Raw genomic sequence first — 4922 nt, forward strand, 5'->3', positions numbered from 1 at the left:
CGCGAACCGCCGTAAGAGTCGGGCGGTCCGCTCCCACCGACCTCTCCTCTTGGAGGCACGCCCGCAGTAGTTCCCATAAGGGGAGAACAACGGGGTCGATATCGGGTTCCTGGGGATCGTTAACTGTGCGCCGGAGATCCTTTCCTAATTTCTCCCAAGACTCAAGAGTTATTTGGCCCTCGTGGGTGAGCCACGGCGCAAAGAAATCAACACTTCCAAGGAACCTGACAAGTGTGGTCTTAGAAACCTTAATCCCTTTGCTACGCAATAATGCTTTTAACGGATTAAGCAACATTGAATGGCTAGATGAATTTCCCATTTTCAGTTTAAAGCGGGAAGACACGTCCGCTATCTTATTTTCAGTTTAAAGCGGGGGAACAAGTCTGCTATTCTTTCAGTTTAAAGCGGGGGAAACACGTCCGCTATCTTAGGGTGCGTCCACCCTCCAACCACGAGATATACCTCACTCGCGGGGCCCAGACGGTAAGACTGACCTCGCTTACCTTCTACTTACCGGGCAACGTAGAGGAAGCTCCCCGTACGGCCACCAGCTGCTCGGCGCCGTCCTCGTCCAGCAAGAGACAGAGACCGAACACTTTGCACGGGGTTCCTTTATTGCTCGGCAAGCAGGAGATCCAGCTTCGATCTCTTCTGGGCAGGAACTTCCCTTACACCCGCGTAGCAAGGGTTTATATGCACAATACACGTCACAAATCAGGTGATAGGCTAGAAGCGCGGGGATAGGACAATCTCGTGGCAAGGCGGGAAGGAGCGAGCTAGAGCGGGAAATCTAAGGCGGGAAGGAGCGAGCAAGAGCGGGAACTCCCTGAGATGAGGAAGAACCCGGAAGCAGGGAGTCGGCGCCATCTTAGGGGCACGGTTCCTCCGGTCTGGTTCCCTACAGGCAGTGGCTGCCTTTGGGGGGGGCCTGGTTCTGTCTCCTGGGCCCCGAGGGCTTTGGGGGGGCAGTGCACAGCTGGTCCTCTGCTGCCCCTCCCTGCTGCTCCCTGGGCCATGTCCAGCCCCTCCCTGCCCACACGGACTCACACGGACCCCTTGGGCCCTCCCTGCAGCCTGCGGGGCTCGGTCCTCTCCCAGCTCACTGAGCCTGTCCTTCCCGGGGTCCCCGGATGGTGGCCAACAGGCACCGCGTGGGCTCAGGCAGCCTGTGTGGGCCCCCGTGCACGCCCCCGCGCCCGCACCCCGCCCCTCCCGGCACTCACCGCGCTGTGTCCTGCAGGATGCTGTACCCCCAGCCGAAGGCGCTGACTCCCTCGTGAGTGACGGGCGTGTCCTGGGGGTCGGGCAAGGGCGGGCGCTGGGCCTGGGGGGGCGTCCTCTCCCGTGCTCTGCGGCCGAGCCTGGAGGCCCCGCAGTGCTCCTGTCCTCTGTCCCTGTCCCTGTCCCGGCCCCTGCTGTCCTTATCCCCCAGGGGACCTCGGGGCTGTGGGGGGTCTTTCTACAGTGGGAGGGGCCTCCTGGTCCCGAGGTGGGCAGCGGGGCTGGGGTGGGCTGAGCCGGCCGTGAGCCGCTGGCTGGAGTCTGGGTGTCCTCGGCTTGGTGCCCTGCCAAGTCCTCTGGAAGGGGCGGCCCTGGGGACCAAGGCCGAGTCGGGGTCCCGGGTGGGGGCGGCTGTGTTGCCCACCCTCCTGCTGGCCCCGTGTTGCCGCGTGGCTGTCCCTGTGCAGACGGAGCGATGTCCTCGTGCTGACCCCCTGGCTGGCTCCCATCGTGTGGGAGGGGACCTTCAGCCCCGAGATCCTGGACGAGCAGTTCCGGCTGCAGAACGTGACCGTGGGACTGACCGTGTTTGCCGTCAAGAAGTGAGTGGGGGGGCGGACACCTCGGCCGTCCACGCCCGTCCTTGCCCAGGACTGGGGCAGGGTGGGGGCGGCTGTCTGCTCTCCTGGGCAGTGGACACGGATGCCCGCAGAGCCAGGGCCCCCGTGGGCTCAGGTGCAGGATGGCGTGGACAGCGAGGTGGGGCCCAGCTAGCCCTGGAGAGGTGGCTGACCGCTGACCCGGCATCCGGGTCTGCCCGGCCTCGCAGGACCTCAGGCCACCACTGGGCCTGGTGGAGCTGCACAGGCAGGGCTGGTGACAGGAGCGGGGAAGCCGTGGGCACGGGTGGGGGGTGGGGGGGCTGCTGGGCTGAGCTCAGGCCTGGCTCCTGCTGGGCAGAGTCAGCCTGGGGCGTGAGCCTGGCCTCGTTGTGTGCCCCCCCCAACCCCGAGATTTTTTTTTTTTTTTTTTTTGACAGGCAGAGTGGACAGTGAGAGAGAGACAGAGAGAAAGGTCTTCCTTTTGCCGTTGGTTCACCCTCCAATGGCCGCCGCGGTAGCGCGCTGCGGCCGGTGCACCGCGCTGATCCGATGGCAGGAGCCAGGTGCTTCTCCTGGTCTCCCATGGGGTGCAGGGCCCAAGCACTTGGGCCATCCTCCACTGCACTCCCTGGTCACAGCAGAGAGCTGGCCTGGAAGAGGGGCAACCGGGACAGGATCGGTGCCCCGACCGGGACTAGAACCCGGTGTGCCGGCGCTGCAGGCGGAGGATTAGCCTAGTGAGCCGCGGCGCCGGCCCGACCCCGAGATTGACTCACAGCCAGGTGTGGGGCAGCATGGGGGAGCAGCCCTAGCGCCTGTTCCAGAAACTTCTGGGGGGGTGGGGGCATCCACGGCGAGCCCATGGTGGGGGTGTGGCCCTGGGGACCTGCAGGGGGCCCAGCCGTGCAGAGCAGCCGGAGACCCTCCCGGGAGGGGCGGCACACGTGTTGGACCTGGGAGCTTTGGCCCTTGGGCTGCGATCCGTGGCCTCTGCCTCTGCCTCTTCCTGCTGGGTGCTGGCCCCCATCGGGGGGGGGGAGTTCAATGGGGCGGAGCCACAGATGCACCCAGGATGGCACGGCGGAGTGTGGCGTGTGCTCTCTCAGCCTCTGGAGGCCCTGTGTCCCTGGGCCATGTAGCCTGTGGCCGCCTGGGGTTTGTGCTGACCCCTGCTCCTCGTGGCTGCCTGGGGTGGGTGTGACCCCCGCTCCTGTGGCCTCCTGGGGTGGGTGTGACCCCGCTCCTCGTGCCCTCCTGGGGCAGGTGTGACCCCGGCTCCTGTGCCCTCCTGGGGCCAGTGTGACCCCAGCTCTCCGTGGCCTCCTGGGGTGGGAGTGACCCCCGCTCCCCATGGCCACCTGGGGCGGGTGTGACCCTGCTCCCCGCGTCCTCCTGGGGCCGGTGTGACCCCGCTCCCCGCGCCCTCCTGGGGCCGGTGTGACCCCGCTCCCTGCGTCCTCCTGGAGCAGGTGTGACCCCGCTCCCCGCGTCCTCCTGGGGCCGGTGTGACCCCGCTCCCCGCCTGCCGTCGCCTCCCTGCAGGTACGTGGCGTTCCTGCGGCTGTTCCTGGAGACGGCGGAGCAGCACTTCATGGTGGGCCACCGCGTCACCTACTACGTCTTCACCGACCGGCCGGCCGACGTGCCCCGCGTGCCGCTGCGGGAGGCCGGCGGCTGGCGGTGCTGGCCGTGCGCAGCCACGCGCGCTGGCAGGACGTGTCCATGCATCGCATGGAGACGATCAGCCGCTTCTCGGAGCAGCGCTTCCGCCACGAGGTGGACTACCTGGTGTGCGCCGACGTGGACATGAAGTTCCGGGACCACGTGGGTGTGGAGATCCTCAGCCCTCTGTTTGGCACCCTGCACCCCGGCTTCTACAGAGCTGACCGCCAGGCCTTCACCTATGAGCGGCTGGCCGCAGTCGCAGGCGTACATCCCCCCAGACGAGGGCGACTTCTACTACATGGGGGCCTTGTTTGGGGGGCTCGGTGGCCGAGGTGCAGCGGCTCACCAGCGCCTGTCACCAGGCCATGGTGCTGGACAAAGCCAACAGCATCGAGGCCGTGTGGCATGACGAGAGCCACCTCAACAAGTACCTGCTGTACCACAAGCCCACCAAGGTGCTGTCCCCCGAGTACCTGTGGGACCAGCAGCTGCTGGGCTGGCCCTCGGTCATGAAGAAGCTGAGGTTCGTGGCTGTGCTCAAAAACCACGAAGAGATGCGGAGCCCGTGAGGGGCTGGGGAGGGCGGGGCCTGGCCGCCTGCGCCCCCGCCCGGCCGCCCCGCGCCAGAAGCGGTTTTGGGGAGAAAGGGGCAGGGGCTCCACTTCCTCTCCCGTGGAGAGAGACGGCTGCAGCCGAGCTGCCCAGCTCACGTCCAGGCAGGCCAGCCCTCTGCCCCCCCAGAGACACGCACAGCCACGTGGACACGCACAGGTACACGGACACACACAGCCACGTGTACGTGGACATGCACATGGGTACAGGGACATGCAAACAAGGGTCCACACAGCCACGTGCACCTGGGCACGCACACGGGCACATGGACACGCACAGCCACGGGCACGTGGACACACACAGGTACATGAATACGCACAGCCACGTGCGTGTGGACACACGGGTACATGAACACACGCACAGCCACGTGCACGTGGACACGCACACGGATACACAGTGAACAAGGACACAGACACAGCCATGCGCATGTGGACACACAGACGTGCACACAACACATGGACACACACACTCAGCCCCGCGCGCTTTCTCTGGCACGAGTTCCCAGTGGCCACCACCAGCTCCCGCCAAGCGTGTCCCGGGCCTGTGCCGGGCGGAGGCCGTGGTCGGGGACGCCCTCAGACGTGTGCGGGGACTGCCGAGGGCCGGGGGCCGGGCTCCTCCTGTGCTGCTCTAAGGATCCCATCGCTTGTTTCTCACCTTCAGCTCTGTGACCATTCGAGTTCTTTTTTGTGGAACATGTGGTACACACATGTGTGTTGTATGTAATGCGTACATTGGTACAGCGTGTGTGTGGCGGGGGGTATTGTACATGTGCAGTGTGTGTTGGGTGTAGGTTGTGTGTGTGTTGATGTGTGTTGTGTG

General features: G+C 65.5%; 1 pseudogene; it reads left to right on the plus strand.

Annotated features, from left to right (window-relative positions):
- The first annotated feature begins 1130 nt into the window (after window positions 1-1130).
- On the plus strand, window positions 1131-4057 carry LOC133771928 (histo-blood group ABO system transferase 2-like; annotated as a pseudogene).
- Window positions 4058-4922: the final 865 nt, after the last annotated feature.

The sequence above is a fragment of the Lepus europaeus genome, chromosome 12 (assembly GCF_033115175.1).
Source record: "Lepus europaeus isolate LE1 chromosome 12, mLepTim1.pri, whole genome shotgun sequence".
Classification (NCBI taxonomy): domain Eukaryota; kingdom Metazoa; phylum Chordata; class Mammalia; order Lagomorpha; family Leporidae; genus Lepus; species Lepus europaeus.